Here is a 24,592-nt window from a genome sequence, read left to right on the forward strand (position 1 = left end):
ATTAGACAACTGACTCACTCCCCCTCTCAGTTATCTCCGGGACCTAACAATAGGAGTACTTACTGGTTTAGAGTTTTCCATACTAAATTTCTTCAATAGTTCCTTCAAGTATTTTGTTTGACATATGATAATACCTCTATCAATTTGTGAAATTTGCAATCCTAAAAAGAATTTTATCTCCCCAATCATAGACATTTCAAATTCTTCCTGCATCTTGTTAGCAAACTCCTTACACAATCCATTTTCTCCTCCAAAAATGATATCATCAACAAAAACTTCAATAACCAAGATGCCATCATTAGTCACTTTGAAATATAAGTTGCTGTCAACATTACCTTTAGTGTAACCAAGCTTCAAAAGATATTTGTCCAATCTAGCATACTAAGCTCTAGGAGCTTGCTTCAATCCATACAAAAGCTTTCCTTAATATACAAACCATATCTTTAACATTTGTCAATTAAAATCCATCAGGCTGTTCAATGTAAAGTTCCTCTTTAAGATCACCATTCAAAAATGTACATTTTACATCCATCTGATATACTTTATAGTTTTTATGAGCTGCAAATGCAAGAAATAATCTAACTATCTCAATTCTAGCTACCAGCACAAAGGTTTGATTATAATAAATTCCTCGCTTCTATGAATATCCTTTACAAATTAATCTTGCTTTGTTCTTGGTTACCTTACCATATTCATTAAGTTTATTTCTGAATACCCATTTAGCTCCAATTACATTTTTGTCTTTAGGCCAAGGAACTAATGTCCATGTATTGTTCTAATTCATCTTCCATTGCTTTTATCCAATGTTCATCTTGAGATGCTTCAATAACAGATGCTAGTTTAATTTGAGAAATTAAGCATACCTCTTCATTTTCCAGTCTTCCTCTTGTCATAACACCTTGATACTTATTCCCAATTATCTGATTTTCTGAGTGATTCAATCTTACATACCTAGGTTTATTCACATGCTGTTGTTCTTCAATCATTGTGGAATTCTTTGATGATGTCAGTGTGACTGGATCCACATTCTGTACCAGTGCACTCTGTATTGGTTCATTTATGATCATCTCAACTACTGGTTCAGATTCTATAGACCTTGAATTTCCTCTAAAGTGTTCATCTATCTTCACATTAGCACTTTCAATGATCTTCTACAATATTTTATTAAAACATCTATATTCCTTGCTCTTAGATGAATAACCAAGAAATATTCCTTCATCACTTCTAGGATCAAATTTACCAATGTACTCATCTCTCCTAATATAGCATTTGCTTCCAAATATTCTAAAGTATTTAAGAGTAGGAGTATTACCCAACCATAGTTCATAAGGGGTCTTACTAGTTTCACCTTTGATGTAAACTCTGTTGAAAGTGTAAACTGCTATATTCACTGCTTCTCTCTAGTACACATGAGGTAGATTTGCTTCCAGTATCATGCTTCTAGCTACTTCCAAAATAGTTATGTTCTTCCTTTCCACAATTCCATTCTACTGAGGTGTCCAGGGTGTTGATAGTTGTCTTTTGATTCCATTCACTTCATAGAATGTATTAAATTCCTTAGTTGTAAATTATCCTCCTTGATTAGATCTCAAAAATTTGATTTTCTTACTGGTTTCATTCTCTACCATTGCCTTGTATAACTTGAATTTTCTAAAAGCTTTTGATTTCTCCCTTAGAAAAGTAACCCAACACATTCTAGAATAATCATCAATAATTAGCATAAAATATCTATCTCCCTATAGACTTATTGTTCTTTTCGGACTACACAAGTCAGTATGAATTAAATCAAGAACATTATTGGATTTCTTAGAAAGACTCTTGAAAGTTTCTCTAACTTGCTTTCCCATTTGACATTCCTTACATATTGAATTATGAGGTTTGACAATCTTAGGTAAATCCCTTATTGCCTTAGTTGAACTCATTTTTACAATGCAATCAAAATTCACATGACAAAGTCTCTTATGCCATAACCAACTTTCATCAATATGTGCAATCAAGCATGCCTTATCACTGTTATTCAAATGAAAGATATTACCTTTAATTTGATTACCAATTTCAATCTCCAATCCAATTCTGTTCATGATTTTGCATTTACCATTCTTGAATTGTAACTGAAATCCCTTTTCAACTAATTGACCAACACTCAAAAGATTATGTTTCAAACACTCAACATAATAAACATTGTTAGTATTGTGCTTACCATCCAAAGATATAGTGCCTTTTCCTTTGATTAAACAAGCTTTATCATCACCAAATCTTACTAGACCTCCATTGTATTTCTGAAAAGATAAGAATTTACTCTTATCACCAGTCATATGATGTGAACATCCACTATCAATGATCCATTCATCTTTTTCTTCAATTTTATCTGCTAGGGCCTGCTCTACAGGTGGAATAGTAGGTGCCAGTTGATCTTCTTTTATTGCAACAAATGCCCATCCATTGTCTACCAGTTCTTCATCAAAATCATCTGTAACTCCTTCATCAACATAGTAACATGATTTATCTCTATTCTTCTTAAATCCGTATCTCTGATATTCAGGGTTAGGCTTATATGTTATTTTAGCTTCCTCTCTCAATCTTGCATGTCTATCAAAACATCTAGATGCTTTATGACCAACTTTATTGGAATTAAAACATTTAAATGGTGTTTTACCTTCATACTTTCTTCCAACTGGACCTTTAGGCATTTTCCTTGCAAATAATACTTCAAGTTCTTCTAGTTCTTCATTTTCCCTCCTCATATCTTCAAGTTCTTTTGCATAAAGTGCTTTCCAATCAAATTTGTTAGATGATGATGATGCTATTGTAGATGATGATACCGTGAAGGCTAAATTTGTCTTAATTGTAGCAACAAGACCAAATTCCTCAAGCTCAAATGCTGAAAATTTTCCAACCAATGTATCTGTAGATATTGATGTATTAGGCATTGTTATCAACTCATTGATAGAAGTTACTTTTATTTTGTATGCCAGTGGAAAATCTCTTAAAACTTTAGAAATAATTTCATCTTCACTTAAGGATCCTCCACAACATTGTATTCCTAAAACAATTTCATTTACTCTTTCCATAAAAGAAGAAATTCTTTCATCTTCTTCCATTTTCAAATTTTCATACTTGACCTGGTAGCATTCCAGTTTTGTAATTTTGACAGTGGTATCTCCTTCATTTAATGTCTCCAATTTATCCCAAATAGCTTTAGTAGTAGATCGGTCTGATAATCCCATGATTTGTTGATCTGATAATGTGCTCAAAAGTGCTTCTCTTGCTTTGCAATCATTTTCTTGATCTTTACCCAATGAAGGTGGATTAGGTTGATTCAGAGTAGGACCAACATAGCCATTCTTTGTAACTTTCCATATGTCTCTTCCACTATAATTCAGATATGTCTCCATTCTGATCTTCCATATACTATAGTTAGTTCCATCAAGTTTAGGACTGTCCTTCCTAAAAATGTTAATTATCATAGGATCTCCTCAAGCTGTAAGGCTTCTACAAAAGAGGACTTAGCTCTGATACCAATTGTTAGGAGCAGAAAGGTAATTGAGAGGGGGGGGGTGAATCAGTTGTCAATTAATTTCAACCCAATTATAACTTAATCAAACTTGATACTTAATATCGGTAAACCAAAATTATTGCCAGTTAACAAATTAGTAGTTAATATCAATACTAGTGGAACTTAATGTATGAAACAGAAAGAGAAACAACATCCACAACACATAACACAAATATTTTGATGTGGAAACCCTGTAAGGGGAAAAACCATGATGGGAAACCTTACCCACATTCAGATGATACTACTACAGATAATATGTGTATACAAATGGGGTCTGCATATGCAAAAAGGCCAACCGCCTAGAGCACATTGCTCAAATGGGAGTTGCAATGACTACAGTAGGATAGTTAAATCCTAGAATAATGTACTACTCAAAATAGCATCTCCAATGTTGGATTCAGTACCAGTTAAGCTCTGATAAACACCTTAAAACCTTCCTTGAACCTTCTCTATGGTCTGCTCATATGATCTTCAATATTCACACATACCATGTTACAATACCATACCATAACCATATCCTCTCTGTCATCTCACAAATGAGATCTTACATATATACAAACCTCAGACCAAATGTGTAGGTCGGCTTACTAAGAATATTACAATTAAATCAATTACAAATAAGTCTTGATGCGATGCATCATGTCGGCTCAATACATTTACAACAATATCCAATCAATAAATCATCTCCATAATGTGTTGTGCTGATCTGGAATAGATAATGCATACCGGTCCATAACCTAGACCAGTTTGCTGGTAACAATAACTATGTCAACCCGATTAGACCAATAACCAAAACACCAAAACCAAGTATCCAAACCATGTCTTCGACATAATCAAGTGATCTCTAGATGATAACAAGTCATCATCAGTGCCGATGAACCATATAACCTATCAGTGAGCATATACCGGTGACTATGCATAAGTCACTGACCTTGCCAGTGAACACAATGTGCCAGTTCAACAGTAAACCAATATATCCATAATGCTAAATCAACAATGTAGATTTCCAGAAGGATAAGTGTTGACATCAATGATAAAACTAATGCAACACATCCATAATACCAACAAAGACATGCTCTTTTAAGGGGGTGGAGACAAGATCTAGGGGTTGGGCCTTTGGGAGTTCAAATTCCTTTGAGGCCTATCGACTTCAAGGGAGGGAGTTCATCATAGCTCTCTCTGTTGGCATTGTGTTGTCATTGATGTCAATCGACGAGTAAGTATTGGAGACCGATATGGAATGTCAACCAATAGGACTCCCACCGGATGAAGATGTTGTGATAGGATGAAGAGAAGACTGATAGAGAGTGTTCTCAACCGGGTTATATGTCTGGTTGAAGTTTTGTCTACTCAAATAGTGAAGTCATATTGGTGCAATACATGAAGTAGAGAGAGTAATGTAATGTCAAATGGTTCCCACCAGTTGTTGGCTGATAGGTGACAAAGATCCATTCTCATTGGGTGTTTGGCAGATTGAGTGCAAGTACCTATCTACTCCTATTGGATGGTGGCAATATCACAACCCTCTGGGATAAGAGAGTTAAAGAAGTTAAAGGCAAGATGAGCTACTAGGACAAAAAAGGAAGGATAAGTTGTGATGAGTGTATACACCTAAAAATGGTCTGAAGATAGTTAATTAAATAAGCAATTATTTAATTCATCCCCCTCTCTAATTTAATTGAATTCATTAGCAATTTGATTGAATTCTTCCACTCATCTACTTATTAATAAATCTAAGGATTTATTTAATAGGTTCATTTCAATAGTCCCCTTTGATTAATTAATTCAAATTAATTAATCCCTTCCCATTTAAATTCATTTCTTCTAATCTTCTAATTAATTAAAAAAAATCAATTTATGAGTTGTTGAAAGTTAATTAGTATTTTCCTATTATTTAAATTTTTAAATTCAAATTACCCACATGCCTCCTAACTTCTAACCACCTAACCTAACTACCTAACCCATTCCATCTAACCCTGGGTTTAATTAAAACTATCTTAGCTTGCACATCCTAACCTCCTTATCCTAACCTCCTATGGTGTGGATACTCTCCCCTTGAGACACATGGCATTCTTAGGCCACATCTCCCCTCTCTTGGAAGCCCCTTGACACTTGTCACCATAGAGATGACAAATTTCCCCTATCCTCCAAACTCTTTTCCAACCTCCTCCAATTTCACCATTGATATCTTCAGACTCAATCTTGATCATTGATTCCTACCACCTCACCCCTGGCCTTGGAAATCCTATAAATATCCCCCATTTTGGAGCACTAATCATCCCATCTCATTTGCATTTTAGGCATTGTTACTATAGGCATAATATCTCTTAGCATATCATTCGAGCATTGTTATTATAGGCAATTACATCTTAGATCTAGCTTAATTTGATCATTTTCTAGCATAATTGTTGATTCATGTAGCTTAATCATTCTCTTTTCTAGCTTAATTGCATCATCATCATTTCAAATCCTCCATCTAGGTGTAGTCAAGTCACTAGAATTTTCTTATCCAGAGTTTGGTGTTACTATAATTGGTGATAGTTGAATATTGTTGGCATGATGTTCTCATGGGTGTTACTGGTATGCAGTCAGGAGTATTGTCAATCGGTAAACAAGAGCAGAGCAGTGATCAAACAACTAGTATGGATGATTGGAAAAGATTCAGGTGTTGTGGTTCAAAATATATATTTATAACTTTGGTATGAGTCTGTGATTGAAATTGCATCAAGTCTGGTGAACCAAAGAGCACATTTATAATTGATGGATATGAACTCTGTGAAGAAGAATGAATACCGGTTCGATATACAGGTAGGTAAGGTAACCAATAAGATAACAAAGAGAAAAAGTGAAGGACTCTCATCAGATGGAGATGTGCATAGTGAAGTGATGAAGTCTTAATCGGGAGCAGTCCAGGTCATCATGACCTAACTGATAGAATAGTGAAGTGCGAGGCATGAAGGTTAACTGGTTAATGTATAACCGATGGGGTAAAATGAATTGGTAGGTAAACATTAGTTGTATGCCTGGTCGGTGACTCATCCTGAACCGATACAGTGAATTGAGGTGGATGCCGATAGAGATGTTATGCAGAATCCAGGTGAAATATGTGTAGTAGTTGATGATTGGTGTGTTAGTGAGGTAGTTTCCGCCTAAGTCAGTATTAATGCAGACTACGAAAATTATGGGTCGAGTGTAGAGGTTGTGGCTCAAAGTAGATCGAAGGATGAGACTCTTGGTGAGTTGATCGATGCAGGACATCAGGTTGCAAATCTGATTTGGAGTTGGAAACAAGAGACCATTTATTGTGATTGACAAAGAGCGAGGTCCGAAAATAGGTTGTAGTTTGCTAAAGATAGCAAATGTGTATTGGAAGAATCAAATATGGCAGTGCAGTTGGATTTAAGGCAGGTTGTCAATCTCAGAGATGAGATCAGATTTGATCTAATATAGATGGATTTGGTGAAGGAAACCCTAGCGTGCTAAGGTTGAATTTATGTTTTGGAGAGAAAACTCAAAGATAAATATGCAGATAGAAGTTTAAAGTTGATTATGTTGTGGTGTCGGATATTGAAGAACAGAGTGTGAGTGTGGAACAAGGAGTTAATCAATTAGAGAGTTCATTGAAGAACATTCAAGTGACCAAGTGCTTGAGAGATCCCGTAAGAAGGGTTTAACCGGTAAGCAAAGTAACCAGTAACTAGGTGCCTAGTCTGATAGTTCATCTAACCGGTAGAGTCTAAACTGGTAAGGCAACAACAGTGAGAAAAGGAGAGAAGAGAGAGAGTGAGAAGAGGTCAGACAAGGTAAAGGCTGGGTGGAATAAAAGTGAGAGAGGGTGAGTAGAGTACTGGTAGTGACAAGAAGCAAAGGGTCAGAGAAAAGTGAACTGACAAAGAAGAGACAGAGTGACAAAAAGAGGATTCAATTGGTAAGGCATATGAGGAGTGAAATCAGTAGAGAGATTATTTGCAAGGGTTACAAAACACATTTGTAACAAGGTTCTTTTAATTATATTAAGATTTATCATATTGTATTTCACTGAGTTGGTGCTCGGTGTAGGGGTTAGTGCCCATAAAACAATTAGGGGTTGGTGCTCCTTTGGGTTGGTGCCCTAAACATTGTAATATAGTTGTTTTATTATGAGGCTAGATTGGAGCAGTAGACACCAACAACTTTTCTCACCAAGGTTTTTCCCACATTGGGTTTTCCTGATACATCCAGTGTTGTGTGACGTATCTTTGTGTGTGCTTGCATTCTGATCTCTTCCCCTATCTTATTGGTATATTCACTTAGTGTTTGAAAGGCTTAACCGACACACATATTTAGGATTAAAAGGATTAATGGTTTTTATAACCACTATTTCACCCCCCTCTTAGTGGTATCTTATGTTATCCAATTGGTATCAGAGCATAGCTTCCCAGTTAGATAAGCTTTCTCCAACTTGGGTAGATTCTGGTTTGAGAACACAATGGTTAAGTTTGAGTCAATCTCTACTCCAATGTTTGATGGTTCAAACTATTTTATTCAGAGTTGTAGAATGGAAGTCTACCTATTCTCATTTGGCTATGATGTTTGGATGTCCTTTGTAAATGGTCTTTCTAGTTCTGTCAATCCTCCCATCGATCATGACTCAGAAAGAAGATATAGGTGCAATGCTAAAGAAATGAAGGCCATACTCAGTGGAATTTCTGGTGATTTTTCTTCAAAGGTGGATAAGTGGAAGTCTGCAAAGAGCCTATGGGATAGACTGAAGAAAATCTATGGAAATGGGCCTACAACTGCTGAACCAGATTGTGGAAGTAAGAAGGAATATAGAACAAATACAAGTATAGATGATGAAGATAGACCAGTTAGTTGCTGCAGCAATGATGAAGAAGAAATCCATCTCTTCATGGCTCAAGAGACAAAAAGTAAGATGCACACATAAAAAAGGAATAACACAAATCAATCCTACTGGCAAGATGTGTTTGGTAGTGATGAAGAAGATGAAGAAGAAGTTGAGGCTCAAGTTGATCTTGAAGGGGAGCTGGTAAGTGCCCTAGAAGAGTTGAAAAATGTTAGGGTTGAACTTAAGAATTACAAAAAATCAATTCACGAAGAATGCAGCTAGTTGAGAACATGTCTTCTGCATATTAAATACTCAACTAGAAGAAGCTAAAGGAATGAGTGATGAATTAAAATCAATCTTTGATGCCGAGAAGAGAAGATGTGAGGAGTTGGAGCTAGAAGTGGAGACAAAAGATAAAGAGTGTCAGAAGCAAAAAGGTGAAATGGAGAATCTCAGAAAAGAGCTTGATAAGTGTCAGGATGAGCTCAAGGTGAGGATCTAGTATGATGGCAGCACTGAATCCCTGGATAAAATGTTGAATAATCAAAAACACCAAGACACCAAAGGATTAGGATTTGATATCGGCAAGTGCTCCACAAGTGGGGTGTTCTCCAACAAAGAAATTCAGTTTGTCTCCTCAAGTGGAAATAACAAAGGACAAACCTTAATGGTCAAAAATTCTCCAAGAAGGAAGATAGACCTAACTACAACTGGTGAAAAAATTAAGCTGAAGGTTGATGCTACAAAGATTGACAATGTTAATCCAAAAGGGAAAGGAAAGCTGAGAGAAGAAGGCTTCATAAAAAATGAGAACATAAAAAGATAACCTAGAAGACCTTCTTCTAGTAGAAGACAAAGAGATGTTTCTTCTCACAAGACAAAACAAATGTGGAGAAAGATGGGATCAGATGAAAGGACTGTAGAAATTGAATAGCTCAAGATCAATCCCCAGAGAAGTAGAAATGGTGAAAACAAGCCTGCAAGATCACCACATATTTGGCAAAATAATTATGTAAGTTATAAGCCCTCCTTCTCCGATTACTATTTTTCATGTAAAGGACATAGCTATAGAGCAGATGAATGTAAAATGAGATCTAGGAATAGACAAAGGGTTTTTCCTAGAAATGACAATTTAGTTCCTCAAAGATATAATGAATTTGGACATAGAAGTCATGAATGTAGAAAGAATAATTTTCAGTCATATGGCAGTCGGTGTAACAATTATGCTCAATATGGAAGAAGTTATAGAGCATATGAGAATCAAAGACCTACATGGAACAAAAGGAGAAATGTTCCTACAAGATCAAGAAGTCCATTGATTCTGGTAGCTGACTACAATAGCATGACCAGGAGAAGAGGAGAAAATCAGGTTAATGGAAGACTCTATGATCATCCAATTGGCATGGATACATTATGTTACTACAACAATGTTTTTGGACATACTACAAAATCTTGTAGAGCAAGGACCTTTCAGCAAAGAAAATCTATACTGCTCCAAAGACCACAAGTGAGAAAAGGAGAGAAATCAAGAAGGTATGGAGAAAGAAGCAAGAGGATATGACCATGGGAAAGAACTGTGCATTCAATGCACAGGTGATGTCTCCTAAGGCTTAAAGGAGATACAACACTTTAGAGGGAGCTACATAATAATCATATTATTCACCCCCAAATTTGAAAAGGAGAAATGTAAGAACAGGTTGCTATCAATATAAGGGAGAAGGTGAGATGGCAGTGTGTGTAGGTAGTGCCTTGGCTACTCATCCACATATGTGAATTAGATTACTACTGCAAGTGTCAATGAATCGATTAAACTGCAAAATGGTAGCAGTAGAATTTGACACAAGAATACATAGGCTAATGGTTAAAGTGCTCTAGTGGAGATATTGGTCTGGTATAGAGTTAACCGATGTTGAAAATTATGGGAGTCAATGTGTCCCGGGATCATTGTAGTGACTCATGTGGCATGGATTGAGGAAATTATGCCTTGGGTGATGTTGGAGAAGCATTGTGTGAAAAATGTGTTAGTTCGATAGTCGACCCTTTGTGCATGCATCATTATGACTTAACCGGTTTGGTAGTTGATATGTTGTTGATGTAGTTTGGCATTGTGGTCATGTAAGATCATGTCACAAGTTGTGATGGATATCATGGAAGTGGAAGACCATCAATAGATCACACATACTCAACTCTACTGGTACAAGGTGTAGATTGGAGCCTCGGTTTAGGACTTGATGGTTAAAGAAGATCTGAGATATGTGGTTCAGGGGGAGTTCACAACCATACATTTTTGGCTCTTGGATCATATGTTTGACACATGGGCAATTTAGGTATTTGTGTAACAATACCGGTTGGTTTGAGACTTGGAGAAGTTGTCCATCAAGTTTGCAGGCTGGTAGAACTTTTGGTATTCAAAAGGAGGAAAGAATTTGTTGTCTGAGCCCTTTGTCATTGGTTCCAAAGGGAAAGAAGAGACAGTCTAACCGGTAACTAAGTGAAATGCACTGGCACCCTCTTTCACAAAGGGGGAGAGTTACTTGCATAGGGGGAGAATATACAATTGGTGTCAGATTGGTATATGCAATTGGTATCATGTTGGTGTTTGATCCCTCTCTCCCAAGTGTTGCTGGTTGAAGGAATGCATAATCTTGTGGTTTGCTCCACCGGTAAGAGCAGAGCATTCTGGTTGTCCCCTTTTTCATTGTTTTCAAAGGGGGAGAGGATACCGGTAGTATACTAGATACTACATGTTTTGACATCAATGCCAAAGGGGGAGATTGTTGGCATTGTGTTGTCATTGATGTCAGCCGGTGAGTAAGTATTGGAGACTGGTATGGAATGTCAACCGATGAGTAAGGTGTTGGCAATGTGTCATAAGCCAACAAGGTTGAACTCATGAAGAATGTGTAGGCAACCGATATACAAGATTGATGTCAACCAGCAGGACTCCCACTAGATGAAGACGCTGTCACAAGATGAAGAGAAGACTAACAAAGAGTGTGCTCAATTGGGTTATATGTTTCGTTGAAGTTGTGTCTTCTCAAACATGGAAGTCATATTGGTGCAATACCAGAAGTAGAGAGAGCAATGTAATGTCAATTAGTTCCTACTAGTTGTTAGCCAACAGGTGACAAAGATCCATTCTCACCAGGTGTTTGGAAGATTGAGTGCAACTACCTATCTACTCCTACCAGATGGTGGCAATATCATAACCCTATGGGATAAGATAATCAAAGAAGTTAAAGGCAAGATGAGCTACCAGGACATAAAAGGAAAGATAAGTTGTGATGAGTTTATCAGTTTGGCAAATTGGTTGAGATGATGTCTGGGATATTGTAGAAGAAAGGAAAGGTTTAGCATTGAAGATAGAGAGTGAAATTAGGATGCAGTTGGTGACAGTTGAAGATTGTTGGCATGATGTTGTCATGGGTGTTACTGATATGAAGGAAAGAGTATTTTCAACTGGTAAATAGGAGCAGAGCGGTGATCAAACAACTGGTATGGATGATTGTTAAAGATTCAAGTGTTGCAGTTCAAAATATATGTTTATAACTTTGGCATGAGTTTGTGATTGAAACCACATCAAGTTTGGTGAACTGGAGAGAAAATTTATAATTGATTGATATGAACTCTATGAAGAAGAATGAATACCAATCTGGTATTCAGGTAGGTAAGGCAACCGGTAAGCTAACAAAGAGACAAAGTGAAGGACTCTCATTAGATGGAGATGTGTATAGTAAAGTGATGAACTCTAAACCAGGAGCAGTCTAGGTCATCATGACCTAATAGACAAAATAGTGAAGTGAATGACATGAAGGTTAATTGGTTAATGTATAATCAGTGGAATAAATGAACTGGTAGGTAAACATCGGTTGTATTCCTGGTTGATTACTCATCCTAAACCGACACAGTGAACTGAGGTGGATGCCGACAAAGATAACATGAAGAATCTAGGTGGCATGCGTGCATTGGTTGATGATTGGTGTGTTGGTGAGGTAGTTTCTGACTAAGTCAGTATTAATGCAGACTCAAAAAATCAAGGGTTGAGTGCAGAGGATTGTGGCTCAAAGCAGACCGAAGGACGAGACTCTTGGTGAGTTGATCAATGCAAGACATCACGTTGCAAATCTGATTTGGAGTTGGAAACAACAAGACCATTTATTGTGATTGACAAAGAGTGAGGCTGACAAACAAGTTGCAGTTTGCTAAAGATAGCAAATGTATATTGGAAGAATCAAATATGGTAGTGTAGTTGGATTTATGGCAGGTTGTCAATCTCAGAGATGAGATGAGATCTTATCTAATCTGAATGGAGTTGGTGAAGGAAACCCTAGTGTGCCAAGGTTGAATTTATGTTTTGGTGGGAAAACTCAAAGATAAATATGCAGACAAAGATTACAATTGATGATGTTGTGGTGTTCGATATTGAAGAATAGAGTGTGAGTGTGTAGTAGAGAGTTAGTCAATCAAAGAGTTCATTGAAATAAATTGAAGTGACTGAGTGCTTGAGAGAACCCATAAGAAGGGTTTAACCGGTAAGAAAAGTAACCAGTAACTAGGTGCTTGGTCTGATAGTTCATCTAACCAATAAGGCAGCAACAGTGAGAAAAGGAGAGAAAATAGAGAGTGAGAAGAGGTTTGACAAGGCAGAGGCTAAGTGGAATAAAAGTCAGAGAGGGTGAGTAGAGTACCAGTAGTGACAAGAAGCAGTGGGTCAAAGAAAAGTGAACCGACATAGAAGGTGCAGAGTGACAGAAAGAGGATTCAATTGGTAAGGCAAAGGAGGAGTGAAATTGGCAAAGAGATTATTTGCAAGGGTTAAAAAACATATTTTTAACAAGGTGTTTTTAATTGTATTAAGATTTATCATATTGTATTTTATTGAGTTGGTGCTCGGTGTAGGGGTTGGTGCTCCATTGGGTTGGTGCCCATAAAATAATTAGGGGTTGGTGCTCCTTGGGTTGGTGCGCTAAATTTTGTAATACATTTATTTTGTTGTGAGGTTGGATTGGATCAATAGACTCCAACAACATTTTTCACCGAGGTTTTTCCCACATTGGGTTTTCCTCATACATCCAGTGTTGTGTGATGTATCTTTGTGTGTGCTTGCATTATGATCTCTTCCCCTATCTCACTGGTATATTCACTTAGTATTTGAAAGGCTTAACTAGTACACCTATCTAGGCTTAAAAGTATTAAGGTTGTTGATAAGCACTGATTCACCCCCCTCTCAGTGGTATCTTGTGTTCTATACTCTCTAATCCATTTTGTATCAATTTTGTATGATGGTATAGACACCTTGGCATGATTTTGTAGTCATATGATTTTTGACATCATTGTATCATGACACATTATTTTTGATATATATGAGAGATGATCTATTGGCAAAGATTATGTACATATGTTTTATGTGATGCATTTACTTACGATGTTATTCTTATGATGCAATGTTTCTATATGCCTTATGATATCTATGATGCTTGTGAAATGTATGCCTATGATGTGATGCAATGCTTATGGGATGCAACTATATATATATATATATATATATATATATATATATATATATATATATATGATATATGCAATTATTCTATTGATATGGTAGATGAATGCAATCATTATTCCTATCTATATGATATGCATGGTGCAAACTAATATGTGATGATGCAAATAAATACTACATGAAATGTAAATAATCTTGGCGCATCATTATACTCAGTCCTATGATTCTAGACTATAGGAACATTAGAAAAAATGATGGAGGATAAAATGGAAAAGGGGATGGAAGGTAGAAGATATGGAGGTGAATGAGGTTCTTGTACTATTATCATCATAGAGCTTTATTATGGCAAATGTATTGTGACCATTCAAATATATGTTTGACCTAGATAGTCATCATATAATTTGCATAGAGATCCAAGCAATCACAAATAAGGAATTCCCTAGTTCACACTAGACTCACAATGTCCTCATATCCTTGGACGATCCATAGTATTACTAAGAGACAATCCATAAACAACAAATAGATGAACATACCCCATCCTCACCTTTCTAGTCAAAGACATCCTGGAGATAAAATCTCTAGTTAGAGACATCCCGAAAAAGCTAAAAGACTTGTTACCATAAAAGATAAAATCAAAAGAAAATCAAATACTTGACACCAAAATACAATGAAATACTCATGTTTTTAGTGTATCTTGCCACATATGTTAACATGTTTGATATGGTCACAATATTGTCATCTTGATAAAGGACAGATAATGCTGAAAAATCCTATTGTATTCAAAATCTGCCAAAAGATTGATTTGTTGAAAGCTTAGTGTTGCTTGTGTCTCACCTGAAACTGGCTTATTCCATGATCTGATACTTTATTAAAGAGAAAAGTGAAAACTTTATTTCAGATCGATGATACAAGTGATCATTTCTTATGGATTGTGCGTGAAAGAAGGAATAAACAAAAAGATGATGTTCCTCAAAATATGTAATGCCAAGAAATCCACTCTCATCACTAGTTTTAGGATTTTCCCCCAGTTATATATAGGAATTGATTTATTATGGGTGAAAGAAAAGAGATGGAAAAGGATTATTATGGATGGTAAGCCATGATGGGAATGGGAAAATTTTATTATGAAATGAAAGGCTATGAGTGTGTGCAAAGTAAAAAGGTGAAACTAAATCCTGAAGGAGGGAGGAGTAAAAGTCTCTACACATGGCGTCGTAACCTGATTTTCACCATGGTACTTTCCCAGGGCACCACTGAAGTGGTTTTCACCATTAGATGAATTTATTTCTCATTTGATTTTTTAATTTTTTTGTGTCACAAAGCACCTGTTTGCCAAGTTTTTTCCAAAGTGATGATATTATTATTATTATTTGTATTTTTGATATTTTTTTTGTATTTTTGATATATTTTGATTTTTTATTATTTTTGACATTTTTTGATTTTTTTTTGTGATTAGGATACTCTAAAAGGCTATGTATAAAACTTGCGAAGGTGCATGTTGTTGATAAGATCATCTAATGGTTCTCCCTTTGGTATTGATAACTAATATGGATCCGATCCATAGGTTGTTGTGATGAAATAAGGTCCAAGACAATTTGGCTCAAACTTGCCCTTTTTCTCTTTGTCTTGCTGATTTTTAGGGTTTTCTCTTAGGACCAAGTCATCCACCTCAAATGTGCAAGGCTTTACGCTATGATTTTAATTACAAATCATACATTATTTTGATGAAGTAAAAACAGGTTTTTGAAAGGAACCCAAACCTTTTTACATATCAGGAAATAGAAAAAGCATTAAAGCAGAAAAAAATCATGCCTGATCACCCAAATAAAAAGTAGTTCCCATCCAAACCAAAAAGGGAACTCAAAACACATAGAGCCACTCAGAGATAGAAAAAGGATAGCACAATGACAAAGACAAAGACCAAGACAACTAAATATTTTTCATAATATCTTCTGCATGAACCGCCATCTTCTTCATGTTGTCTGCAGAAGTCTTCAATTCATCCAGCTCTCGTTCCTTGATATCACCCTGATTCCTGGTGTTGGCCCTAGTTCTCTTCTCATGACCTTTTTTCTCCATCTGGTCCTTGTCACCCTCTTTGTCTTTAATGTTATCAAATCTATTAATCAAAATATTCATATTATCCACAAAGGCCTTAAGAATTTGGAAATTTTGTTTAGCAATCCTCTTCACAGTTATTTCCATCTTGTCAACTCTATTGACTAGGTTGTTCATGGTAGTTTCCAACCCATTCTCCTTTCTATTCCCTTTCATTTCCTTAACCTTCTTTTTTGTTTCAATAATTTTACTGACAATGACCTCAATAGCTTCAACATTGTTGATCGCAACCACTAATTCTTTAACATTATCAGAAAGAGGCTTCTCTCCTATCGTAGCATTTTTGATAATATTAATATCATTCTTTAGGTTGCTGATAATATCACAAAATCCCTTAATACTATCATTATCCCCATGACAGTCACTAGGATTTCCCCTTTTATTCGTTTGGCCCTCATTCTGTAATCCTTGAGTACTCATGTCCTCACCATGACCCACATCCAAAATATCATCCTCCTCCTTACCCTTCATATTGTCATTTTTTTCCTCCTCTGCATCCTTTTCAGAAGCTATCAAAATCTATTTTTTAACCTTTTTAGCTCCCCTACTAGTATTCTTGTTCCTTTGGGTTTGTTTTCCCATTCCCTTTCCTTTCTTGCTTTTGATGAATTTCTTCTCAAAGGACTCATCCTCGGAGTCTGAGAGATCAGAATCAACAACAATCCTCTTTCTTTTCCCCTTTTTCCTCCCAATTTTGTTAAGATCCCCTGACTCACCTTCAGTTTTTGAGTCAAAGTTGAAACCACTATACTCACTTTCTGTGTCATCATCCCTGGTATTTTTACCTCTAATTGGTTTCTCTATGGATTTCCCTTTCAACAATTTGTAAACTAAAACCATAAGACCCTGATGAAGAGCATGGTCCCCCTTAGGGTCTTTCTACATTCATTTAATGGTGTGATCCATGGAACAAGCTAAATAATAGGGTAGGCTTACCTTTTCACCATGGAAAAAGTGGTTGAGCAACATGAAATGATGCCCATAAGCCCTCATAAACCATCCATCCAGAGTAATGTAGGTTATGGTAGCAAACAACACGAACCTCCATGGCCTACAGATACGCTTGGGGGAGTGGTAGAAGTTATCCACCTCCACCATTTTCTTCTTTTCGCCATCCGTGATAGGAAATCTATCCGCTGTCTTATCAGAGACAGTTCGATCTCTATAGAACTTAATACCATCTTTCACCATCCTCGTAGCTTCTGCAATGATATCTTCATCCACCATCATCATCTGGGTGCCCACCAGAACTTTACCATTCTTCTAATTCTTTATAAAATGCTTGGTAACTATTGGGTCTTTACCACAGAGCCTCTCCATGAAAACACTAAGCCCCCCTCTTGTAGAATCTCCCAAACCTCTTTGTTCTTCTTCCAATCCAAACATGAAGTTGGTTCAAACCTCTTTTTGTTCCCTCCCATTTTTCCCTTAAATTCACTGGAATTACTAATCTCTGCTCTGATATTTCCTCTATGGTTTCTATTATTGCTCTGAAAAACAACCCATAATCCATGCCCTTTTAATATGATAAGACTATTAAATAAATACTCATCACCACTGTTGTAAACCTTCATTGAAAAAAGGGAGAAAAGAATTAGGAATTATGATTAATGATGCCACATTTCCTCATCTAGATATGGTCCAATTCGAACAAGGATTTCACCTCACATGCAAGTTTACTCTCCCCATTAATGGTAATGATTTTCTCAAATCGGTAGGCTAGGTTGGCTGCACAGTCAACACACGAGTTAGCTTCCCTATAAACATGTGTGAAAACACATATATCAAAGGTTTCACTTATTTCCTTCACAAATTTAATAGTATTATTTATAGACCAAGAGGGCGGGAACACCTTATTCAAACAATTTATGATATTCAAAGAGTCACCTTCACACCATACTTTGGTACAATTGGCTTCCTTTGCTAGAGCCATCCCATGATAAGTAGCCATAGCCTCAGCAACATGATTATTTTGACTGCCAATAGGGATACATTTAATGGTTTTGCATTTTCCCCATTCATCCCTGAAAACCACACCACACACCGCATTGCTAGGGTTACCCTTTGAAGTGCCATCAAAGTTGATTTTCATCCAGCCATGAGGTGGGCTTTCCCATTTCACACCTTCTCTAGGATTAGCTTGAAAGATGTCACTTCCCCTTAATCTCCAATTCTTGAAAATAATATGATCATCCTGATCTTTGGGGTTGGTTATTCCACCCATGATGTTGATATTCTCCAATATATTTCATTTGATTTTCTCAAAAATTATTTGAGCCTTAGATGCCTTCTCTCTGAACACTCTTTCATTTCTCTCTTTCCATATTCCCTAGAAAATATGAGGTAAAGCTAATCCCCATAACAAAATTATAGACTTATTCCTTGAGGGGTGATGCCATGAATTAAAAAACTCTTGGATAGATTCTGGAAAGACCCAACTAATATTGAAGTAATCCAGACATCTAGCGCAGATGTCAGTAGAGAAGGGACAGTGGAAGAACAAGTGGTTAATGATTTCCTCATTCTACATACAAAGAAGACAAACACTAGGCATACAAAATCCTCTAATTTTGAGGTTATCAATAGTGAAAATTTTATTTTGAAGGACAGTCCAGAAAAAAATATTAATTTTGGGAATCAGGCCTTTCACCCAAGCCTTAGCCCAGTAAGGACTCTCCAAATTAGAAAACTACTGATTATAGAGAGAGGCAATAGAAAATTTACCATTTGCTGTAAGTTTCCAGATTAGCTGGTCATCATCATCCACCACCACCATGGAATTCATAATTTTGTTTAGATTACCAAGGGAGGGATCCACTAGGGATAATTCCTTCCACTGTCCATCATTCCAGTAGTCACCCACCATAGTACCATATTTTTCCTTACACTGATATTGAAATTTGCCCCAATCAGGGCTATCACTCAATGGGGAGTCAAGCAACCAAGAGTCTTCCCAAAATTTAATGAAATTACCTTTCCACACCTTCCATTTCACACCTTTGACAATTAGATCTCTAGTTCTTGTAACATTTTCCAGATATTAGAGCCAATCGGGATATCTTTAGCATTGAGGAAACTTTGAAGGGTAGGGAATTGTCTTTTATACTTGTTGTCCCATATCAATTTTTGTTCTCCTTGAGTGTTATAACCTCTCCATATCTGCTTAGACATGAGAAACTCATTAATTTCTCTGATTCTTCTAAGGTCGAGACCTCCCTTTCTTATAGGTTTACAAACCTTATCCCACACAATCAGATTCATTCTCTTATTTTCCTCAACCCCTGTCCATAGAAAAGTTCTTTGAATTTTTTCAATAGACTCCACAAACTTGGCTAGAATTCTAAAAAGGCTGATGGCATAAAGTGGAATACTCTGAAGAGTAGATTTCAAAAGCTAGACCTCACCAGCTTGGCTGAGCAGAGAGCCTTTCCATCCAGCTAACTTCCTATGAAATTTATCCACAAGAGCACCCCAGAAAGTATCAGGTGGGACTTGACATAAAGGGATCCCAAGATAGGAAGTAGGAAGATTCCCCAATTGACATCCCAAAATGTTACTAATTTGTATCTATCTTCTTTCCAGAGTGTTGATGAAATAGACAAAACTTTAAGACCAATTTATCAATTGACCGACAACTGTCCCATAACTGTCCAAAACTTTCTTTAAGCTCCTAGAATATTTCACTAAAGCATTCCACATAATAATAGAGTCACCCACAAATTTCTAATGGGAGTAAACTTGGTCTACCGAAGAAGGTTTTAGCCCACAAAACTCTCCCTTCTCAACAAGTTTACTAGGAAATCTTCCCAAACATTCTGCCATGATAATGAAAAGAACTGGGGATAGAGGATCCCCTTGTCTGAGACCCCTTGAGGATTTGAAAAAAGGGAGAAGGAGAACCATTGATTAAAATAGAAAAATAAGCAGAGGATACCAATTGCAAAATAAGACAGATACTTCTAGAGAAGAAACCAAAAGCAGAGAGGACATCCATCATAAATCCCCAGTCAACTCTATCATAGGCTTTAGATAAGTCAAGCTTCAAAAGAAAGCCTTATTTTTTAGCACGAGAGAGAGAGTGAATATTTTCATGGACTGTTATTATTGAATCCAAAATTTGGCTCCCAGGGACAAAGCCACTTTGCTGGAGAGAAATGATAGAGGGGAGTAGAGTCAAGATTCTAGAGGTCAAAACCTTAGAGATGATCTTGTACAAAGAGTTGCATAGGTTGATAGGTCTAAAAAGATCCATGGAATCAACACCCATATTTTTGGGAATAAGGGAAATGAAAGTGTCATTTAGTTCTTTCAAAATTCTTCTTGCACCAAAGAATTCTTTCACAGCACTGGAAACATCACCTCCAACAATATGCCAATACATTTGAAAAAAGAACATAGGGAAACCATCCTAGCCCGGGGCCTTGTTACCTTCAAAGGAATTGACAGCTTTCAGAATCTCATCATTGGATGGAATAACAGTGAGATATGAATTTTGATCCTCATCCAAGATAGAGGGGATATAGTCCATAAGGTCCTTTTGAGCCTGCAAGTCCAAGTTTTGTTCCTTAGTCAAGAGGTTGGAGAAGAACTCCAGGGCTGTCTTCCTCATAGACTCTTCATCTTTAACAGTTCTACCTTTGACTTTAAGCTGAGATATCCTATTGATGGCCTTGTGTTTCAAAGTGGACATATGAAAGTATTTGGTATTTCTATCCCCTTCCTTCAACCAATTGACCTCTGTTTCCAGAAAGTTTCTTCTTTTGCTATTATGTCATGATATTTCATGAGAATCTCGTCTTCAACCTCTCTAGAGACCTTGGTATAGCCATTATTTTGAATCTCATCCCGGATATCTTTCAGATCTAAGAGAGTGGTAGCTTTGGAAGCAAAGATGTTCCCAAAGGACTCCTTATTCCATCTTTTAACATTATCTTTCACAAACTTCAACTTTTTGACCACCTTATACATAGAATTTCCTTCAATTCTAACCTGCCACCATTCCTTGATTTTCCTTTCCATATCCGGGTGTTTTGTCCACATTCTCTTAAATTTATAAGGGAAGTGTCTTCTTCCCTTCTTGTCATCAGTTATAAAGGATATAGGATAATGATTTGACCCGGCCCTGATATGAGCTAATAGAGAACAAATATGAGAATTAAACCAATCCAAAGAAATTAAAGCTCTGTCGAGCCTGACCTGAATTAAGTCTTCACCACTCCTTCTATTGGTCCAGGTATATTTAACCCCTTGCAAATATAGATCATGGAGAGCATGATTATTGATGAACTCCATCAAATCCAATCTACTGTCTAGATTGATTTGGCGCTCTCCCTTTTTCTCATTTTCCCTCAAAGGGGTATTGAAATACCCCATAATAATCCAACTATCTTCAACAAACTTACTTCTAAATGAAGATAAAATTTTCCAGAAATCACTTCTACTAGTCTTGGTGTTTGGGGCATACACATTAGTCAAGACCCATGAAGTACCCTCTTTCAAATGCTTAAATCTAATGCATGCCAAATTATTGTCTTGAATCAACACTTCTCCTTTTACATTATTTTTATTCCAGAAAGTAGCAATACCTCCCGATGCCCCTTCTAAACTACCACAACTAACTCCTCCATTACTAAATATTTTCAAACATTCAACCTTATCCTTAGTCATTTTGGTTTCCTGAATCAAAAAAATATTTGGGCTTTTGTCTCTAATCATACTTTTAATTAAATCATGTTTGTGAGGATTATTCAATCCTCAAATGTTCCAGGAGATAATCTTCATGAATTTTTAGAAATACCTACCTCAAAGATGGTTCTTTGAGTCCCATCTGCTAGATTCTTGCTTGTTTCCATGGTCCTCTTCTTTGCATTTGAATATCTTCGAAGTGATGTATGTTGAGCCCCCACATCCCCTAGTCTGCTTTTGGTATTTCTGGTGGTTGTATTATTGTTATTGCTACTGTTATTCCTTTTTTTGTTCTTGTTCTTTCTTTTATCCTCCATTACTTCTTCTTCCTCCTGCTTTGTCCCACTCTTTCCCAGAGCCTTTTTTATATCTTCTTCATCTCCCGATCTTGGTTCATTTTCCTTCGGGAAAGTCAATTTGACTTGGGCTGAGGAGGCTAATGATATCTCTGAGATCCCTTCCTCAAAGATATTGTTAGGTCGAGCATCTTGGATCCAACTTGCTCCATTTTTTGACTCAGAAAATTTTCCTACTGAGTTAAAATTTTCTCCCTCTTCCTTGTTATCTTTGGATTGACTATCTCCCTTATCCATCTGACTACTATCCTGTTTCTCACTATGAGCTAAATTTTGTTCTATCATATCCTTTTGATTGTTTTAACTGCTGACTTGTGACTTTCTCTCTCCATCGTTAGAATCCTTTCCACTGTTCTCCAGCTCCTTTTCTTGCTGGGAGATCTTATCATGCTCTCCTTTCTTCATTTCATTTGTCGATTCCCTGACTAATATCTCCTTGGTCCTTCCTACCTGGGACTATTTCTCCTGATCCAAACCATTAGAAGGAGAGACTTTCAAAGAAATATCCACCTTTTTCCAAACTTTAGTTTGGGTTTGAGTTTTGGCCACATTGCTTGGGCATTTTTTAGCCTAGTGCCCTACTCTCTTACAGTGAAACAAGCAAAAGGGATTGACTCATAAACAATATTCTACATCCATTTGCCTAGTTTTGATTCTATCTCTATTTCCTCTGGCATATCTATCTCGGGCCCAACCCCTACACAAATTCTATCTTAGATAAGTCTTTTTCTTGATGCAGTGACTGGGTCAATGGCGAGAAGCTCCCCAAAAGCATTGGCTATCCCAGGAAACACATCTTCATCCCAATATTCCATAGGAAGCCCAGGTAGCTTTATCCAGACCAGAACTTGGGCCACAAACTTATCATCCATACCCGCATTAGGGTACCATTTCTAGATATACATTAAATATTTACCTATCGACCAGGTACCATTGCAAAGGATTTGTCTGCGATCCTCCTCACATGAAAAAGAAAAGGAAAGACATCCTTTATTCATAGCGAGCACATCAACCTATCCTTTCAAATTCCATTTTCTCTGACAAATCCATGAACAACCTCAATGTTAGGTCTCATCCCAAAGAATTTTCCTATCAGGGTATTTTCCATCCGAGCAATATTTTGATCTATAATTTGATCCGGAATGGAAATGGCAAACTTTCCCTGAGAAACATTCAATGTATTTTTAACTGGAGGCAAGGATGAATTACCTTTGGGTTTGATACCAAACAGTGAGGACCATTTACCAATGGGCCCATTCGATCTGGGGCCCCCATCTAGGTCCCCCGATTTCAAAGGGGTCTTGAGATCCTTCCCATTAGATTCTATTCCCTTCACAGGGCCCCTTGAACTGCTTGCCACTTGCTGTCCTGATACTGCTTCAGGTTTGCCACCCCCAAGTTTGAATTTTGAACTTGACTGTTCACCTTGTCTGCTACAATTTTCTCCACATGTGATCTGAGACCCCCACCTAGGTCCCTCAAATCCAAATGGGTATCGGGTTCCTTACCATCTGAACTGTCCCCCTCCAAAGGGCTCCCTCAATCTCCTACTACATGCTATCCTACTGTTGAAACAGTTCTCCTGCCCAAAAAATTTGAATTTTGGGCCCGACCATTCCCCTTCTCCTTCTCCTCTTCGCTCCTCTCCATTCACAAGTTCAGATGGAATTAACTTTCATGCAATAAAAACTGCAACTCATACGTTGTTGATATTCTTTGAGATGATTAAATGCAGTTTGTCGATGCTCATCTAACAATTCCAAATCTTGCAAGTGGGAGACCCTATAGTCTTCATTACTAATAAGATGACACAAAGAGACCCGTTCCTTGACTAAATGATGTGTTTCTCCATTGATTGTCTTCCTTGATGAAGGATATAAGGTATAATTACTAATGTGTGGACTAAATTGGCCCATATGCATGTCACCTAAAGAAGTTTGGGCATCCCTGATAACAAAGCCCCTCAAGGAAGTTCCATTAAAGATTCATTGATGTGATATACTGCCAAGGGAGATGGATGTATGGAATGAATGATTGTAAGGTGAAGGCTCATAAATGTGGTCTAAAGAAGTGAAATTAGGATAACTTGGTTGAGACTTAGGATCAACAAGTATGCCTTTTGACTTATAACTTTTGTATTTTATGCCCCCAATTAATTTTTTATTAGGTTGGATCAACTCTTGTTCTTTTTTCTTTATAGGATTTTTATCCTTGACTTTGAATTTTGTAGAGTCCAATAGTTTTTAATTTTGATTTGGACTAAAGGACTTCTCTTTATCCTTGACTTTCAGATTTTTCTTGTCAAAGCTTGATTTTTGATCCCTAATGAGTAAGGGATTTTGTGATTCTTGTTGATCCAAGTCTAGGAGTGTAGTAGAAATGGAAAGAGTAGATGAAATGTTAAGGGAATATGAGTTCTCAAAATGGTTGGTGATATATTCAATAGATTCTTTTTTAGAACCATTCTTAGGACTATTGATATCAAGAGCTACTCACACCACTATTGGAGATTTGCATTCAAACTTAGTGGCCACAACACTAGTGGG

Source organism: Cryptomeria japonica, chromosome 11 (genome assembly GCF_030272615.1).
Source record: "Cryptomeria japonica chromosome 11, Sugi_1.0, whole genome shotgun sequence".
Classification (NCBI taxonomy): Eukaryota; Viridiplantae; Streptophyta; class Pinopsida; order Cupressales; family Cupressaceae; genus Cryptomeria; species Cryptomeria japonica.